A 19,777-nucleotide genomic window follows, 5' to 3' on the forward strand; every position below is an offset into this window, starting at 1 on the left:
CCTGGAGACAGCGGGTGGTGGTGGACATCTCTCTGATGTGATCAGCCTCAGCATGAGGTCTGGCAGATCATGGGGAAAATCACAAGGATAACAGATGTGTTCCCCAAGAGTGAGCACATTTCTGGATCCCAGAAGCAAAGCCAATTGCAAACTGAGAGTTCAACCCTCACATTTAGTTCTTTTTGCATGTCCCAGGGATTTGACATGTGCTGGGGCTGGCCTCTTGCACCCATTATGATGCTGTTAAAGTTTATGTAACCAGCAATGGGAATTGTGAGTAATGTTTATATAATATAATCCTATTTTCAGAAGAGGCCAAAAGGTATAACAGTAGCGCTACCTGCTCTGTATTTCTTGTTTGTAATATAAAATGAAGAACAATTATTGCATCACCATGGAGACAACTCTGAACTCAATAATGAATGTAAACAGGTCATACTAAATGATCCTGGAAAGACCCTTTCCTATCTAATTCCCTAAGAGTGTTATCCAGTTCAGAGTCCTACTGAACACATTGGATTTCAATTATGCATTTAAAGCATGCATACAAGTGAATGTACAATCTTGGCAGCCAGTGATGCCTATTGACATATACATTTACTTATTCAGAACTTGTTTCTTCTTCTTCTCCCACCCCACCCCACCCCACCATATCCTAAGGGAAACACTACAACGTTTGCTTCCTTAGCTGATAAGTAGCATCAAACAAGGAGATTATTCAACATGCAAATAGGAGCATGATTATGTAACCATTTTCATAAATATGCAAAACACAATGGTTACAATCCAGTACATAGGATAAGCATGCTAGAGCTCATTGAAATAAATGCTTTTAAGCATATTTAATTATGTCACAGATTGTTAATCAATATATAATTCACACATAAAGACAGCACTGTTTGTACAGCCTAAGCACCAAGATATACCTTTTTTGCCCCTTTCTGTTCTCTTGATACCTAAGGTACATGGCAGAATACAAATCTGCACACTGCTTTTCACTTCTGCATAGTTAAATGAGTGCATATGACACTGATTCCCTTTTTTAGGAAGGGGAACAAAGATTTTTGACAAGCAGGATGCTTGCTGCTATGTTTATTATGTTGTTTAGCCCCAAACAGCTGTTTCCATAAGATAGGGATAGGAAACCTGCAACCCTCTAGTTGTTGCTGGATTACAAATGATATCATCCTGTGCCACTGGACGTGCTGGCTGGGGCTGATGGGAATTGGAGGGCCAAAGATTCCCACCCTTGTAATAAAAGATCTCTTTTGGGTTCTGTTTCCCACTGAAACTTGCCCAAGGATCTGAAAGCACTTCAGAACAGTAATATTTAACTAAAGAGGTAAATATTGTACTAGATGGACTTATAGTCAGGCCCTTACAATATCATCCATTGACATTCTTCTCCACCAGAGGTTAGACAGATGTCTGTAAGAGAAAGGACTGTGGCACCTTATTAAATTTTATTGAATACTGAATCTTATTTAAGGTCTTCCCCAACAGACTTTCCTAGTTCCAACATTATTTATCTTTTAGGTGCCAAACAAAAAAGCAAAACAAAACAAAACACTTTTTATTAACCCAAGCATTTTTTAAAATGATACTTTATCTGTATTTTATCATCATAAGTGGTTCACAAACAAAAGCCAACAGCAAAATGACAAGAATAAACCCAATTATAATAATATAGCTAACTGTGATTAAAATACATAGTAAAACAACTACATTGAAAACATCCATAATTAAAATGTATAATAAACATGCCCATTAAAACCACATAACTATAAAAACAGTTGAAACAAGCAAATCAGGAGATCCAAGTCTGGAGATCAACGAAATGCCTGTCTAAAAAGGTATTCCTTCAAGAGCCAATGGAATGCCAATACTGATAGGGCATCTTGTATTTCAGCATGAGAACATTCCACAACACTGGTGCCACCAGTAAAAAAAGCCAGCCTCCATGTTACCACAAACCGATAATTATCAGGCTGTGGAAAAACTTAATGCTCTTACCAGGCAGTGCAGGTAAAGATGGTTCATCTTAATGCCCTTACCATGCAGTGGGGATGAAGATGGTCTTTCAGGTAACCTGGTCGAGAGTTGTTTGGGGCTTTGTAAGTAACAGAATCTTAAAACTGGAATAGGAGCCATTGCAAATATAAGGAAATGTGACTAGTAAGGAGCACCACTCACCACCCAGGCCACAGCATTCTGCACCAGTTGCAGCCTTTGGACCAGCCTTAAAGTAAGCCCAACACAGATCATATTACAACAGCATAAATGTGAGGACACCAATGCATGTGTCACAGTAGCCAAACTATCCCTGTCCAGGAAAGGGTGCAGTTGACACACCCGCAAAGCTAGTAATAAGCACCCTTCGCCATGGAAGCAACCTGGGCCTCCACGGACAAAAATGGTTCCAAGAGCACCCCTAAACTGTGAACCTATTCCTTCAGAGCAGGCCAACCTAAGAACCACTCATCCACGGTGTCTCTGTCTTCTTCAGTCTATCAGCCTTCATCCAGCCTACCACCACATCTAGGCACTGATTCAGCTTGTGTACAGCCCCTCCAGTCTCAGATTTAAAAAACAGCACTGAGTGTCGTCAGCATTCTAACAAGAGTGTGCCCCAAACCTCCTGATGACTGCCTTGCAGCATCCCGCAGCTAAGCTGCCAGGATATAGACACATAACCACCCCAATGAGTGTCCATGCAGATGGGAGCAGAAACACTTTAAAACAGTCATCATCATATAACAGTCCAATTCCCAACCTACAAGAATGGTTTAGGAAGATACCATGGTCAATAATAATAATAAATAATAATATTTAATTTGTTTGTCGCCTATCTGGCAAATGGCCACTCTAGGCGACGTACATTAAAATGAGATAAAATACAACAATAACAATGCAGTCATATTAATAACAGTAAATAAAAATGCTGGACAGTCATCAATACATATAAAAACAATTATATTAACAGCATACGATGACAAGATCAAGGAGAGTTACTCTTCCCAAGGACCTCAAAGGCCTGTTGGAATAGCCATGTCTTCAGGGCCTTGCAGAATACCTCTAGGGAAGGGGCATGTCGAAGGTCACATGGGAGGGAGTTCCAGAGAGTGGGGGCCACCACAGAAAAGGCTCTCTCCCTAGTACCCACCAACCTAACTATTTTGGTTGGCGGGATTGAGAGAAGGCTTTGTTTGGCTGATCTAGTTGGGCGGCATAGTTGGTGGCGGTGGAGGCGCTCTTTCAGGTAAGCTGGACCGAAACCGTACAGGGTTTTAAAGGTTAAAACCAACACCTTGAATCGGGCCCGGAAAACAACCGGTAGCCAGTGTAGACCAACTAATACTGGCGTAATGTGGTCCCGGCGGCGGCTGTTGGTAAGTAAGCGCGCCGCTGCATTCTGTACAAGTTGTAATTTCCGGGTCGTTTTCAAGGGTAACCCCACGTAGAGCGCATTACAGTAGTCCAGACGAGAGGTGACCAGGGCATGCACCACGAGTGGAAGCTGTTGAACAGGGAGGTAGGGTTGCAGCCTACGTATAAGATGTAATTGATACCAAGCTGCCCGGCTCACAGCCGAAATTTGAGCCTCCATGGACAGCCTGGAATCCAGAACAACCCCGAGGCTGCGGACCTGGTCCTGTAGGGGCAACCTCACCCCATCAAATACCAGGTCAACATCTCCTAACCCTCCCTTCTCTCCCACAAGTAGTACCTCGGTCTTATCAGGGTTCAACTTCAACCTGTTCCTGCCCATCCATCCACTCACGGATTCCAGGCACTTGGATACGGTCTCCACAGCCCTCTCCGGTGAAGACTTGAATGAGAGATAAAGCTGAGTGTCATCCGCATATTGGTGACACTGCAGCCCAAATCTCCTGATGATCTCTCCCAGCGGCTTTACATAGATGTTAAATAGCATGGGAGAGAGGATAGAACCCTGTGGCACACCACAATTGAGAGGCCAAGGGTCTGAAACCTCATCACCCAATGCTACCTGTTGGCGCCTATCAGAGAGAAAGGAGTGGAACCACCGTAGAACTGTGCCTCCCAATCCCAAACTCTCCAGGCGATCTAAAAGGATACCGTGGTCTACGGTATCAAAAGCCGCTGAGAGATCCAGGAGAACAAGGAAGGTGAGTTCTCCCCTATCCATTGCCCTCCTCATATCATCGACCAGAGCGACCAAGGCTGTTTCAGTTCCGTGTCCAGTCCTGAAACCCGATTGGTATGGATCCAAATAATCCGTTTCATCCAAGTGTGTCTGCAACTGATTTGCCACCACTCTCTCAATGACCTTGCCCAAGAATGGTAAGTTTGAAATTGGGCGGAAGTTGTTTAGAATCTGGGGATCCAAGGAGGACTTCTTTAAGATGGGTTTAATAATAGCCTCCTTGAGGGCTAGTGGCATAACACCCCCTTGCAGGGATGCATTAACCATTGCCTTGATCCCCTCACCCAATCTCTCTTTGCAGCTCATAAGGAGCCACGATGGGCAAGGGTCATTTAGACAAGTGGTAGGCCTTACAGATGAGAGCACCTTGTCCACATCCTCAGAAGGAAGAGGCCGAAATCGATCCCATTTGACCGGTTTGCAACTGGTCACCTCTAGCTCACTCACTGTATCCACGGCGCACGGAATCGAGCTCCTCAGGGGCTCGATTTTATCAGCAAAGTGCTTTGCCAATTTGTCACAGGAGGCCTTAGACTGTTCCAAGGGTTCCTGAGCAGCTGGACCGACCAGGCTTCGGACCACTTGGAACAACCTCCTGGGACAGCACTCTGCTGATGCAATAGAGGCAGCAAAGAATTCCCTCTTTGTCGCCCTTACCGCCACTTGGTAGGCAGCTATTGCTGCTCTAACCTGTGTCCGAGCATCTTTGGAGTGAGACTTCCACCACCGGCGCTCTAGTCGTCTCACCTCCTGTCTCAAAGTACGCAACCGTGGTGTGTACCATGGTGCTACTTGAGTTCTGTTCAGGGGGAGAGGACGTTTCGGAGCCACTTGGTCTAATGCCCCGGCGATCCTCTCGTTCCACTCCGTCACCAGGGCTTCGACCGGGCGACCTTCAGCAGGTTCTAATTCCCCAAGCGCCGTCAGGAAACCATCTGGATCCATCAGGCGTCTGGGGCGGACCATTCTAATAGGACCTTTACCCCTGCGGAGGGCGTGCGGCATCGAGAGATCCATCTTTACCAGATAGTGGTCTGACCATGACACAGGGGTAAAAGAATTGGCCCCTAACTTCAGCACACTACCCTCCCCCCCTGGGACAAATACAAGGTCAAGAGTATGACCGGCTACATGGGTGGGCTCAATATTACTAAGGCGCAGTTCCCAGGAAGCCATGGTTTCCAGGAAATCCCGAGGAGCTCCAGTGAGAGTGGTCTCGCCATTTATGTTAAAATCACCCAGAACTAACAGTTCCGGGGACAACATTCGCACGTCCGAGATCACCTCAAGCACCTCGGCCAGGGAGTCTGCCGTGCAGCGGGGCGGGCGGTACACGAGCAGGATCCCTAAACTGCCCTTCGAGCCCAACCTCCAGTACATACAATCAACAAAGCTAGTCCCACGAAGGGGAGGTCTGGCAAAGAGCAGCGACTCTCGGTAAATAACTGCCACTCCCCCTCCCCGCCTTCCAACCCTCGGCTGCTGTGCGTAACGGAAACCCGGTGGGCACATAGCCTCAAGAATGAGGCTTCATCCAACCAGGTCTCCGTAATACATGTCAGGTCTGCACGTTCATCCAGGATCAGATCATGGATGGTAGATGCCTTCTGTACTACAATGGTATCGAATGCCACTGAGAGATCAAACGGCAGCAACAGTCCTGTGTCTCCCTCAAAGGAGGCCATCTATCAGGGCAACCAAGGCAGATTCTGTGCCAAAACCAGGTCCAAACCCAGACTGGAATGAGTTCAGTATAGCTGTTGTATCTGTTTTTATTCTGCAACCAGGTGGATTGTATTTTATTACTCCTTTAATAAACTACTTTTGAATCTAGTCTGAAGAGCCAAATATAAAAACATGATATTTATATTTTTAAAATATAAACACAAAAACCTATTACTCTTTTAGCACAGTATAGGTCAGCTGTAAGGCCAGAATTTAGATACAGAATGCTAGACGTCACAGCTGTGAGACACTCTTTTGTGATCTGTTTTAAGCATGTCCATAGCCTGAAATCTCTGGTAAAGGGGCTTGAGAGGTATGTAGGTAAACTGATGCAAAACACTTGAACTGAAATACAGGTAGTCTAATATGTGTAGAGTTATTTATTGTAGATGTGAATAAAAATGAGCTCCGAAGTGCTTGTCAGTTATCTAAGTACCTTTGTGCCCACTGGCCAGAACACAAGAACAATTGCTTACTGAGCTATTGGATATAATACTGCCAGCATGCTTCCCCTTTCTATCTCCACATGTAAAACTTTTTTTAAGGTATTTGAGGGAAAGGTCTGGAACATCTCTGAAAGTCTCAGGTCCACACAGGTTTAATGTGGCTACAAGCCATTGTGACTATATTTGGCCATGTTTGCAAGCTACACTAAACAACAAGTAACCAATATGGTGCCCTCCAGATGTTGTTGGTTCAAACACTCATCAGGCCCAGGATCTTTATGGAAAGGTGAAATGCTGAAATCCTCCTGGCTGCAATCATGTGGGTTATACATAAGAACATAAGAAGAGCCTGCTGGATCAGGCCAGTGGCCCATCTAGTCCAGCATCCTGTTCTCACAGTGGCCAACCAGGTGCCTGGGGGAAGCCCGCAAGCAGGACCCGAGTGCAAGAACACTCTCCCCTCCTGAGGCTTCCGGCAACTGGTTTTCAGAAGCATGATGCCTCTGACTAGGGTGGCAGAGCACAGCCATCACGGCTAGTAGCCATTGATAGCCCTGCCCTCCATGAATTTGTCTAATCTTCTTTTAAAGCCGTCCAAGCTGGTGGCCATTACTGCATCTTGTGGGAGCCTGAGCCTGAGCCTCATATCAGCTCTTTCCTGCTAGTGCACATATTGCTAAACCATGTTTTAGCATGACTTGCAAACATGGCCTTTATGTGACCACAGCATCTAGAACAGTTTCTTTGACTGAAGTTCAAAACTTTTAATTAAATGCATATTGGTTAATGACACCTTTCAAAACTTCCTTTTTGTGTTCAGTTGAAGTCTTAAGAATGTCTGGATACTGGGTGAATAGAGTTTTCTTCTTTTTTTTGCAACACGCTCTTGTAGTTTCTGAAATTAAAAACTAAAACTAAATAGCACCTGACTTTCCTATCTAACCTCAGTAAGAGATACACCTTGACTAAACAAAACAGGTGAAGAGTTACGAGATACTATGCTGTGGCAGCAGCAATGGATCTTCATGACAAGATGCTCACGAAAAAGATAGGAATTTTTTTGCAGATTAAATGGATAGCCAACACAGTGCTCTCCATATGTTGCTGGACAACAACTCTCATCAACCCCAGCCAACATCACAGCCTCTGATCAAGAATGATGGAAGCTGGTGTCCAGCAACATCTGGAGGGCACCATATTGGCTACCCCTGATGTAGTCTAATATTGACTACTCTGGCTAAGAGTGACTCTCAGACAGAGGTTTTCTTAACACCTGCTATCTGGAAATTAAAATAGTAAGCTCATACTAAAAAGACAAAATTAAATACAAAAGGATTTCTAGTTGTACATGACATTCACAAGCATGAAAACTATTATAAAAATACACTTTGGACTGTATTTGACTAAGCAATACTGAAGAGTAGACCCACTAAAATCAATGGACTTAAGTTAGTCATGCCTAACAACTGATTTCAATGGATCTACTCTGAGTAAGTCAGATACAAGCTTTTGGCCACTTTATTGTGACTTGTGTAGACCACACCCCACCTAATGAGATAGATGAAATAAATATACAATTACAGATTACAGGTATATAGATATTTTTGCAACAGTATAGAAACATTTGGTTTAACTCAATCCTAAAGGCTAAAAACGTTGATTAAAACAGTTCAACTAAAATCAACTGATTGAAAGGTACAGAGACCATGCAGGACACAAAAGAGACATCTTCCTGAAAGAATGTTTCTCTTAATAGACTAAAATCTTCAGTAATGAAAAGTTTATGAAAAGTTTAATTTAAAATTCATCAAATTAGCCAGCTTTGCAAATGTGTCTGTAAAAGTCAGCCCAAGAAATTTTGTTAGCCTAAGCCTCCTCACATCTCTCCAGTCAACACTACTGACATGCAAACTACATTAAATCGGTGCTTATTATATGCTCGTTAGTCCTTGTCCTTAAAGTAGGAGGTAAGTTAACAAACAATATGTTCCTTATGTTGATTTTCTTGAGGGAAGTGTAATGGGATTTAGAAGCAGGTTGCAGAAAATAAGTCACCAATAACACAGAACACTCTCCAAGTTTTGAAAGGCTTACGGGTTCCTGCTAGAAACATGAAACTACCCATTAATTTTAAACCAAGTTTCTCTTTAATCTTATAGCAAGAAACATGAAACCACGAGAGCACACAATTTGAAAAGGATTCATTATTCAGAAGTAAAATAATTTAAACATTTCATTTATTAATGGTGCAACCCTGTATTTTCTCAAATAAAAATGCATGTATATATCAGGGTTAGGGAACCTGTGGTTCTCCAGATGTTGTTAGACTCCAACTCCCATCAGCCCGAGAGTAGAATCAGGAATCATGGGAGTTTCAGTCCAACAACTTATAGAGGGCCACACGTTCCCCACCCTTGATAATCTAGGATTGTTGTCCTATATATCAAAGCTCATGATTTCTAGATGTTCCCTCATGATTTGAGCAGGCTAACTCAGAAGTCTAAAAATGTAGGGGAGGAATATCAGGTCTATAGGAGTCTCCCAGGTACATAAGAATCAAGGTACTAGGCAGAGGAATGCTCACTTAGTCTTGGCCACATTGGCCACCCCGGTCCTTGACAGCTCTTCGCCATTTAGAAATATATGCAAGGTACACATTCCTCCAAGTTAATCAATAAGTAAAGCACTCTTGGATTTATTTTTATTGTGCAGTAAAAAACAGTTACCCTTGACAACTCTGTATTTAGTAAAAAATAAACATCAGGCTACAGATCAATAGCATTATTAAGAATTGTGCAAAGAAAAAGAACCAATTATCTGCACATAACTTTAACAGATGTGGCTACCATGCTTTGCATTTCCACTTCAAACATGTTTTGACAATTAACCACCAGCATATTATAGTCAGGTGAGGGCTGTAACCAAAATCTTTAACAACAGGTCCTTGTGAAACCTGAAGCCAAAACATATCAAAGGTCACCTTGTATAAAAGAGAGCCTTATTGTTTTTCTAAGTGCTCTAACAAAACCTTTGTTCAAGCAGAAGGAACTCAAACGAGTATTTTATTTAACCCTAGGCAATTGAAGCAGTGTACAGTTTATATTACAAAGGTGGAAGATGAGATTACCTGCTGCAGTACAGTTGTTTTATGTTGGAATACTGGGTGGAGGTCTCTCTCAAAAGCAAAGCTTCAGGCTACTTTTTCGCCTTTATGAACTAGACGAGACATTAAGCAATTCAGCTATCCTTTGTTCTAGTATCATGATAAATGTTTTAATTAATACTTTAAAATATTAATAGTAATGGACACCCTTAGGCTAAGATCAAGGTCAAATACCAAAGGTAAACAATTTAAAAAGTTTGATTTAGAAAATTCTACAGGTATATTGCAAATCCTTGAAGGAGGACAAATGGTATGTAAACGAAGTTCCTTATTCTCTCTTTTAAAAATACTTTCTATTCGTGTTTTGAGGATAAAGATAACTTGTCAAACCTGCTTTGCCTTAATCATGTGGTGTGGTGAACAAAAATACCAGTTGCCATAAATCAGAGCTTGGAAAAGTTACTTTTTTGAACTACAACTCCCATCAGCCCAGTCCAGTGGCCATGCTGGCTGGGGCTGAAGGGAGTTGTAGTTTAAAAAAGTAACTTTTCCAAGCTCTGCCATAAATTACACATGAAAAGAAAGTGTGGCTTGTCTGAATAGAATGAAGAGGCATCTACTTTGCTCCGCTACATTCCTGAAGATTTTGAGCCTGACCCATGGCACCATAGCCCAAGCCCCCCAGTACAGGTGGTGTGGGGATAGTAAGCTCGCCAGCATACTCCATTTACCTCTTGTGTTGTGTGAATGACGTATGCACATAATGCGCACAACATTCACACTGACAGGAGAAGTAGGTGGGGTATGCATGTGGGTTTATTGAAGCCTATGCTGTCTGTATTGGGGGGGGTGCCTAGGAGTTCCCTCTCCACAATACATGGCAGAATCAGACTGCAGGATGTGACAATGCCACAGATCATAGAATGGGAGCACCACTCCCACCCTAAGGAGAGGCCCCTCTGGGCTGCAAGGGCCCTCGGACAGGGCCCATCCTGGCCACCCTCTGGTGCCGGCCCTGGTCTGAAGGCACATCAGGTGACCAACTTGCAGAAGCTAACTAAGGCTGCAATCCAATATATACTTACCTGGGAGTAAGTCCCATTGAACCTAATGGAGCTTACTTCTGAGTAAACATGTACTGGATTGCAGCCAAAGTCTGAGTCTGGTCAGTGTCTGGATGGAAAGCTACCTGGGAACAACAGGTATACTGTCAAGATGGAAGAAAGGCAGAATACAAATGTAAATAAATAAATATCCAAGTAACTTAGAAAGGTCACTGGATGAGGGTCCAAGTATCCTGCTGTCTTGGTAATATTTCACCATCTTATGACTACCTTATCCAAGATTAATGACAATATACTTTGTATTATTAAAAGAGCTACATAAATCACTAACTGCAGATTGTAGCCACATTTGGCATTATAGATCTAGACTCCTTGCCCTAGAACATGGCAGCAGGGCTGGATGTGGGGAAATGGGAGGACACATGGACCTCCTGTCCCTTACAGCATTACCTTTCTCTGTCTGAGCCCATGAGCTCACATTGGCAGGAGGAAAACACAGGGCTTCACTGAGCTTATACATGGGTACTATGCCCATGCTCAGTTGGATCAAACAGAATTTTTTTTATCTAAGAACCTATGTGAACAGTTCTGGAAAAAAAATATCATCCTTTTAATCTATTTGATGCCATTCACACTCACTTTGAATGCCAAGCCACACAACGAAAGAGAGTATATCTATATTTCACCATTAGAGATCCATAAAAATTCCAAATTAAGTCACTTCCATCACATGGAAAACAAGATCTTCCAGGTGTTCCTCCCCCACACCAGAAGCAGTTATACCAGGAGTGAAATAAATAATTTTCTGCATGACTAAAATATATTTTATTAAACCATTGTACATACTACTGTGCAATGTTTAAGACAAGCCAAAGGTTTCAAATTACTGCAGAAGAACTTACCATGTTCATGTTTTCTTCACAAAAATTTGATTTAGAAGTTTGCAAAGCAATAACCATGGCTCAGACAATTGTGACCATGCTACCAAATTCCAAGCTACAAAGCCAAATTAGGAAAGAGACTGAAAATACAGCATCCAATATCATAATCATTATACAATTATATGAGGCAACAGCATTTGGAATACTATTTACAATTCAGATTTCCTCATTTGAAAAAGGATATTGTATAGCTAGAAAATTTCAGAAAAGGCAACTGAAATTATCAAGGGGATGGAGCAACTCCCCTGTGAGGAAAAGTTATGGCATCTGGGGGTTTTTTTGGTTAAGCAAAAACGGTGAGTAAGGGAGAACATGCTAGAGATGTATAAGATTCTGCACTGTCTGGAGAAAGTGGACAGAGAAGTTTTCCTCCTCCTCTTATACTACTATGGATCATCCAGTGAAACTGCTGGAAGAGTCAGGACAGACAAAAGAAAGTATTTCTTTACATATCACATAGTTCAACTGCCACAGTTGACTGCCACAAAGATAAAGCAATAGGCACCAAGTTGGGTGGCTTTTGAAGAGAATTGGATAAATTAATGGAGGATACTATTAAAAGCTACTAGCCACGATAGTTATATGTTCTACCTCCACTGGAGGCAGTATGTTCCTTGAATGTCATTTGCTAGGAATCACAAGTGGAGAGAATGCTGTTGCACTCAGATCCTGCTTGCAAGCTTCCTATAGGCATCTGGTTGGTCACTGTGGAGGATGCTGATCTAGATGGGCATTTGAACTGCTCCAGCAGGGTCTACTTCTCTGCCTCCATCCCATTCTCAAGTAGCCATCCAGTCAAGGTTCTGTTAACATCAAGTTGGAGAAAATGGAGTTTTAGACCCTTCAGAAGCCCACCATGAATTGTTTATAAGGCACCTCGAGGGTAAAGTTGCTCACCTCTGTAGCAATCTTGATGCCCCATCTACATTTACTGCAGTTCCCAGTGAGGCGTCCAGCGCAACATCTGCCGCAACGTCTTGGGATCGGTTTCAGTTGATGCAGCCTGATGATGCAGATAAGGTGATTGCAACAATGCAGCCAGCAACATGTCCTCTTTACGCTTGCACTTCTTGGCTTATTAAATCTTGCCGAGGGGGTATGACTGAGTGGATCCAGGGTGTGGTCAATGTGTTTATGTGAGGGGGAGTGGTCCCAGCCACCCTGAAAGAGGCGGTGATCCAACTGCTTCTGAAAAAGCCCACCCTGGACCCATTGGTTTGTGACAACTACTGCCTGGTCACAAATACTCCCTTTTTAGGGAAGGTTATGGAGCTACAATTGAAAGTACTCTTGGATTATCTTGACCCATTCCAATCTGGGTTCAGGCCTGGTTATGGGACTGAATCGGCCTTCATTGCCCTGATGGATGACCTTTATCAGGAAAAGAATGGGTGTGTATGACCATGTTATTCTTACTTGGTCTCTCAGCAGCTTTTGACACCTTTGACTATGATATTCTTCTGAGCAACTTGGTGAGATAGGTTTTGGTGGCACTGTTTTACAGTGGTTCCAATCCTATCTCCAGGGCCGTTTTCAGAAAATAGCATTGGGCAATTAGCTTTTGCCCCCCTGGCAGTTGTGCTGTGGGGTGCCGCAGAGTACCATGTTGTCCCAAATGCTGTTCAATATCTATATGAAGCCTTTGGGAGCGCTCATCAGATTTGGTGTCAGCAGAAAGCTAATGATACTCAGCTCTATTTCTCTGTAACATCTGAATCAGGAAATGCTGTGCAAGCCCTGGACCAATACCTGGACTCAGTGGTGCACTGAATGAGGGCCAACAAACTGAATCTGAATACTAGCAAGACAGAGGTGCAGTAGATTGGTGGTTCCCGAGTTCAGATAATTTGATCAATTGCCTGCTTTGGATGGGGTCATACTCCCTCTGAAAGAGCAGGTTCAGAGTCTGGGGGTGCTCCTGGATCCATTTTTGTCACTAGAGGCCCAGGTGACCTCAGTGGCTAGGAGTGCCTTTTTACCAGTTTCGGCTGGGAAGGCAGCTGCAACTGTTTCTGGACCAGTATAGTCTAATGGGCTGGTAACATCAATGTTGATTACTGTAATGCACTCTATGTGGGGCTGCCCTTGATGTTGGTCTAGAAGCTGCAGCTGGTGCAAAATACAGTGATGTGACTCCTCCCAGGGGCAGGGTATCACTAACATGTTACACTGCCTGCCCATTAGTTACCGGGTCAAGTTCAAAGTTCTACTTTTAGTGTACAAAGCCCTATGCAGCTTGGGACCAAGATACCTGGAAGATTGTCTTACCCCTTATATATCCAGTTGATCACTGCGTTCCGCAGGTGAGGGTCTCCTGCCATTATCATCTTATCAACAGGTCCATTCTGCACAACGTAGGAAGTGGACTTCTAGTGGTGTGGCACCGACACTTTTGAATTCCCTTCCCTTAAATATTAGGCAGGCACCAACTCTGTTATCTTTTCAGCACTTATTGACCTTCCTTTTCAATAAGCCTTTTAAGTAGAGACATTACCCCAGTTTGCATCTATGTTGGAATTGCTTTTTAAGATGTTTTTAAGTTCTTTCTTTAAAGATGTTTTTAAGATGTTTTGTTTTAATATGTTTAAAGTCCTCTGTTTTAAAGATGTTTTAAAGTATTTTTAGTGTTTTTGTTTGCCACCCTGGGCTCCTTCTGGGAGGAAGGGTGAGATATAAATGTAATAAATAATAAATATCCTACTGGCTATTGGAAGATACTTCCCAAATACAGTGTACTGAATTACTTATTTCATACTACCAGTGAACTATGGTAAGCACTATGCAAACATTTGTGGATTTCCATTCTATTACTTTAAAGAAAAAGAGCCAGGACTGATGTGGGAAAATATATTTACATGCTATCATAAAAAGGGGCATAAACTATGACAAACTGCTAATGAAAAAATCCTGGAAGACATTCAGTTATCATCCTTTTTTAAAAAAAATGCCCAAACAGGCACTGACTTTTTTCTGTTTGGTTTGGCATTCACCAACTAGGATTAAAATAGACATAAGATAAGTTTACTTTCTGCACATTAAACGTTTGGCTTTCTTAGTGTGTATGAGAGAACACAACTTTTCTAAGCCCTTGGAAAGAAGCAGGATAGAAACAAAATTAAATAAATATTAGGAACAAACCCAGAATATAAGAAAGATGTCATTTGGAAAACACTTCTAACGGTGGGCCTTCACAAGGTTATAGGCCCAAATACGTTTTTGTTGAGTATGATATCTCTAACATCTGCTCAAGCACCACTTATGCCAACTGATAATGCCCCCATTAAAGCATATGTATGACAACATTATTTCAATTGAGTCAAATCATTACTTTTCATTAGTCTCAGGTTAAATAAGATCTCTTGGGAAGATATAGGAGTATACAGGAAGAAAATCAGTGTCTTAATGGGGAAAAAACACCATAAGCAAAAGAGCACAAACCCACTGTAATTGCCCATGAAATTTCTGTTTTCTAATGCCGCTTTCATTGAAATCAATGGGACTATGCAAATATTAACTAAAAAGAGAAAAAATAGTAGCAGATGGCTCAATTTACTGGACTCAGACTTGTTGCTTTTATTGTTGTTGTTATGTGCCTTCAAGTCGATTACGACTTATGGTGACTCTATGAATCAGCAACCTCCAATAGCATCTGTTATAAACCAGCCTGTTCAGATCTTGTAAGTTCAGGTCTGTGGCTTCCTTTATGGAATCAATCCATCTCTTCTTTGGTCTTCCTCTGTTTCTACTCCCTTCTGTTTTTCCCAATGTTATTACCTTTTCTAGTGAATCATGTCTTCTCATGATGTGTCCAAAGTATGATAACCTCAGTTTCATCATTTTAGCTTCTAATGATAGTTCTGGTTTAATTTGTTCTAACACCCAACTATTTGTCTTTTTCACAGTCCATGGTATCTGCAAAGCTCTTCTCCAACACCACATTTCAAATCAGTTGGTTTTTTCTTACCTGTTTTTTTTCACTGTCCAACTTTCACATCCATGCATAGAGATGGGGAATACCATGGTCTGAATGATCCTGACTTTAGTGATCAGTGATACATCTTTGCATTTAAGGACCTTTTCTAGTTCTCTCATAGCTGCCCTCCCCAGTCCTAGCCTTCTTCTGATTTCTTGACTATTGTCTCCATTTTGGTTAATGACTGTGCCAAGGTACTGATAATCCTTGACAAGTTCAATGTCCTCATTGTCAACTTTAAAGTTACATAAATCTTCTGTTGTCATTACTTTAGTCTACTTGAAGTTCAGCTGTAGTCCTGCTTTTGTGCTTTCCTCTGTAACTTCCAACAGCATTCGTTTCAAATCATTACAGTATCATCTGCATATCATAAATTGTTGACATTTCTCCCTCCAACTTTCTCATCTCCTTCATCTTGGCCCAATCCCGCTTTCTGTATATGTTCTGCAAATAGATTAAACAAATAGGGTGATAAAATACACCCGTCTCACGCCCTTTCCGATAGGGAACTAATCGGTTTCTCCATATTCCATAGTCACTGTATTATTGGATTGAGGGTTCTAATCATGTGTCTCTCTCCTTTTGCTTTTGTTTTCATTCTGTCTTTAACCATTTCAAGAGTTTCATCATATAGGACGCTGGGCCCAATGTCCTGTAGGACCCTGCAGACTTGCGTTGCGGAACGGAGAGTATTGAGCGAGCTTATGTCTCTGACTTCACTCCATAGTTCATCTGGTTCCCTATCAGGTAGGTTTAAAGCCTCAAATCTGTTCCTTATTTGATCTTTAAATTCTTCTGGGATGTTATTTAAATTGTATTTTGGCATTATGATTGCTTTGTTCTTCTTTAGCTTTACTCTGATTTTCGATATGACCAGTTCATGATCTGTACCACAGTCTACTCCTGGTCTTATTTTCGCAGAAAGTATGGAACTTCTCCATCTTCTGCTACACATTATATAATCAATTTTATTCCTATACTGACCATTTGATGATGTCCATGTGTACAGTTGTCTTTTCGGTTGCTCAAAAAATGTGTTTGCAAGAAACAAATTTTTGGCTTCACAAAATTCAATTCTGACTCAGACTAAAGACAGTAATTGAAATCATCACTGCACATGTATCAGGAAGTTGAGCAAATCACTTCTCTACACAATAGGAATTATGATCTAATTCACACAAAACTGCTGCCAAAATTAAAAGCACACATTAAGTCAGAGTACTTGCATGTGAAAAGAGAAGTAGAACCATTTAGCACTCTTGAAGCAGAGACAAATGGGTAAGTGCACTTTTAAGTCAACACAAAATGGACCTAATTGCTTTGGACAGCTAAATACACACGGAGCTCCTCCAGACTGATCTCAGGATACCTAACCTCACCTTCCCCAGATAAACATTGAGTGGCTACTTGATCTTCCATTATTATTTCAGGAAAAAAATAGAATTTCCCTAGGTAAGTGAAGCAGTCTCTCTAGGTTCAAGAAGACCATACTTTAAGGTTCTCCTCGGATGAGTATACTGTGTGCCACAGTGCATAAGAGAAACATATTCTTAAAAATACTACTGTGATATTTGAAAGTAAATGAAAGTACTAGATATGCTGCATCATGTATGCCGGATGACTAGTGGATCACAATGTTAAAATTATAAATGATGAAAGACTGAGATTGAAGTTCTGCATAACAATCTTTATTAGTAGATTCCGGCCATTATCAGATGATCCAGAGATTTCTGAATGATTTTATAGGTTTTAAATCTTTATAGTGCTTGAATCAGCATGGAAGACTTGAAGGGCAACTTCAGCATTATCTATAGCTTCCACCGTTGGCACAAGCTTGTGCTCACACCACAATTATCCAGTTTGCCCTGGTTCAGACGAAACAAAGTCAGTCTGTGATTAGCTGAAATCGGATGCTTCCAATCTCCTCCTCACACGCACAGCAGGACCTGTTCTCATAGCACTAAAATATGGCTTAGCATTATATCAGGCAAAATCTTTAAGCAAATTGATAGCTGAAACTTTACTGTTCAGGTATGTAGTCAAAAGTGCTCTTTTGGGGATCTACAGAAGGGACAGTACATAAAAAATAAGTGGAACATATTTTTATGAGGAATAATTGTGCTCTTCTTGTTTGAGTTATTATTACTGTAGATGTGTCCATTGTCTGGAGGCCGAAAGCAGAATACTGTATGATTCTTGCAGGTTAAATATCTGTTCATCTAGATTTTAAAATTAGGAAAATTTCTACCCAACTTAATTGAGCTTTGCATAATTATTACCATATTATGAGCATATAACAAAATCTTATGTGCTACTGTTCCAGTTTGTATACCTACAATGTTAGGCTCATCTTCAACTATAGCTGGTAATGGTTTATACAGAAGCCAAAAGTCATCAGAAAGAAGGCATTTTCATTGGGCTCCTCTTTGAATCCTAAAACTTTGAGTCTCCATCAGCTATGATCCTTGCTTTAGGTTTACCGTGAATATTTATAGTTTTAAAAAGAATCTGCTACACAAGGTGGTCAGATATCTTCTGTGCATCTTAAAAAAACATTCACGATATAATTTCAGTCTCTAATCTTCCTCTGTCCCTTTAGATTACAAGTTTTACCTGTAACCAACTTGTAAGCCATATTCTGTTTTTGAATATTCCTGATCACTTAGTAAAGAATTGTGGTAGTTGGAGATATTTTATGTAACAGTATGCATCATATTTCAAAAATAACCCATAAGTATTTTGGAGATACAGAACATCCCAAAGAACCTAAGTATGCAGCTGAAAGGAATCTCAGTAAGTTACACTAAAAACTCTCAAAATGGACCATAATATCTAAATTGTTGATCACAATATGAGCCATCAGTGTGATGTGGCTGCAAAAAAGGCCAATGCTATATTAGGCTGCATTAACAGAAGTATAGTTTCCAAATTGCGTGAAGTATTAGTTCCCCTCTATTCAGCACTGGTTAGGCCTCACTGTGAGTACTGTGTCCAGTTCTGGTCTCCACACTTCAAGAAGGATGCCGACAAACTAGAACAGGTTCAGAGGAGGGCAACAAGGATGATCAGGGGACTGGAAACAAAGCCCTATGACTGAAAGAACTGGGCATGTTTAGCCAGGAGGAGAGAAGACTGAGGGGAGATATGACAGCACTCTTCAAGTACATGAAAGGTTGTCACACAGAGGAGGCAGGGATCTCTTCTCGATCGTCCCAGAGTGTAGGACACGGAATAATGGGCTCAAGTTGCAGGAAGCCAGATTTCGACTGGACATCAGGAAGAACTTCCTAACTTTTAGAGCCATACGACAATGGAATCAATTACCTAGAGAGGTAGTGGGCTCTCCAACACTGGAGGCATTCAAGAGGCAGCTGGACAGCCATCTGTCAGGAATGCTTTGATATGGATTCCTGCATTGCACAGGGGGTTGGACTTGATGGCCTTATAGGCCCCTTCCAACTCTACTATTCTATGATTCTAAATCAGTGGTGGACAGGAGACAGAAATCTACCAGTAGATCCTGATCTAAGTGATTTGGAGTAGATTGGCAAGGATTTCTGTTTCTCACTAGTTTAACAATAGCAGCAACAGAATGACACCCCCTCTCCCACAAAAAATAAAATAAAATAGACTGCTGAAATGAAGAATGCCTGAGGTAGCCAGGAATGGATTATTGTGTGCAAGAGCTGTGAGCTCAGCACCATTTAATTCTAAATGTATGTTTTTCTACCTGGCTCCAGTTGGTGAATTTTAGGGTCCTTGTAAAACACAACACAGATCTTACAAGTCTGAAGTCTGCCCTCCACTAATTTAAATAACACATGAAATGTATTTTAAGTCGCCTTCATAAATTAAATTATGGAGGTTACACAACCTCCTTCTAAAGCGTGCCCTGCTTAACTATCCTTCACTATTTTCTCTTTGCTAACTGCAAAGTACCAAATAATACCAAGGTAAATCTGGCAGAAAACAGAATATATAGAGTGATTCATTCTCTACCATTCACTCCCAGCTTCCATCACTCAAGGGATCATGAATACCTGCAGAGTAAGGATGAATGCCAGTCAACAGTCACTGGCATGGTGTCTGAACATCTGCATGGCTGTGACTGCAATGCAATAAAATAAATAAGTACCGAGGACTGGCGGCCTAGAACTATGACAGATTTTTTTTTAAGAGCAGGCTTCTTCTGAAAAGCAGGTTTCTCCCTTTCAACTTGAAGATGTACAAAAATTGGCCAGGATCCAAAAGGGTAATCTGGGAAGATCCAAATGAATCCTCCCTTCATACACCAGACCCTCATACCACCTGATTTGTATCCCACTACACATAACAGCAC

At 41.6% G+C, this 19,777-nt stretch overlaps 1 protein-coding gene across 9 annotated transcripts in view; it reads right to left on the reverse strand.

Annotated features, from left to right (window-relative positions):
* ADD3 (adducin 3) overlaps positions 1-19,777 on the reverse strand; it is a 243,710-nt gene that overhangs the window by 215,747 nt on the left and 8,186 nt on the right. The window contains exon 2 of one of the 9 annotated variants that reach the window (XM_061636048.1): positions 12,363-12,468. The exons of the other annotated variants lie outside the window; for them this stretch is intronic. The gene's annotated coding sequence lies outside the window, so the exon portion shown is untranslated. The remainder of the gene's footprint in view (positions 1-12,362; positions 12,469-19,777) is intronic. 9 annotated transcript variants of the gene reach the window in all.

Source organism: Rhineura floridana, chromosome 7, assembly GCF_030035675.1.
Source record: "Rhineura floridana isolate rRhiFlo1 chromosome 7, rRhiFlo1.hap2, whole genome shotgun sequence".
Taxonomy (NCBI): domain Eukaryota; kingdom Metazoa; phylum Chordata; class Lepidosauria; order Squamata; family Rhineuridae; genus Rhineura; species Rhineura floridana.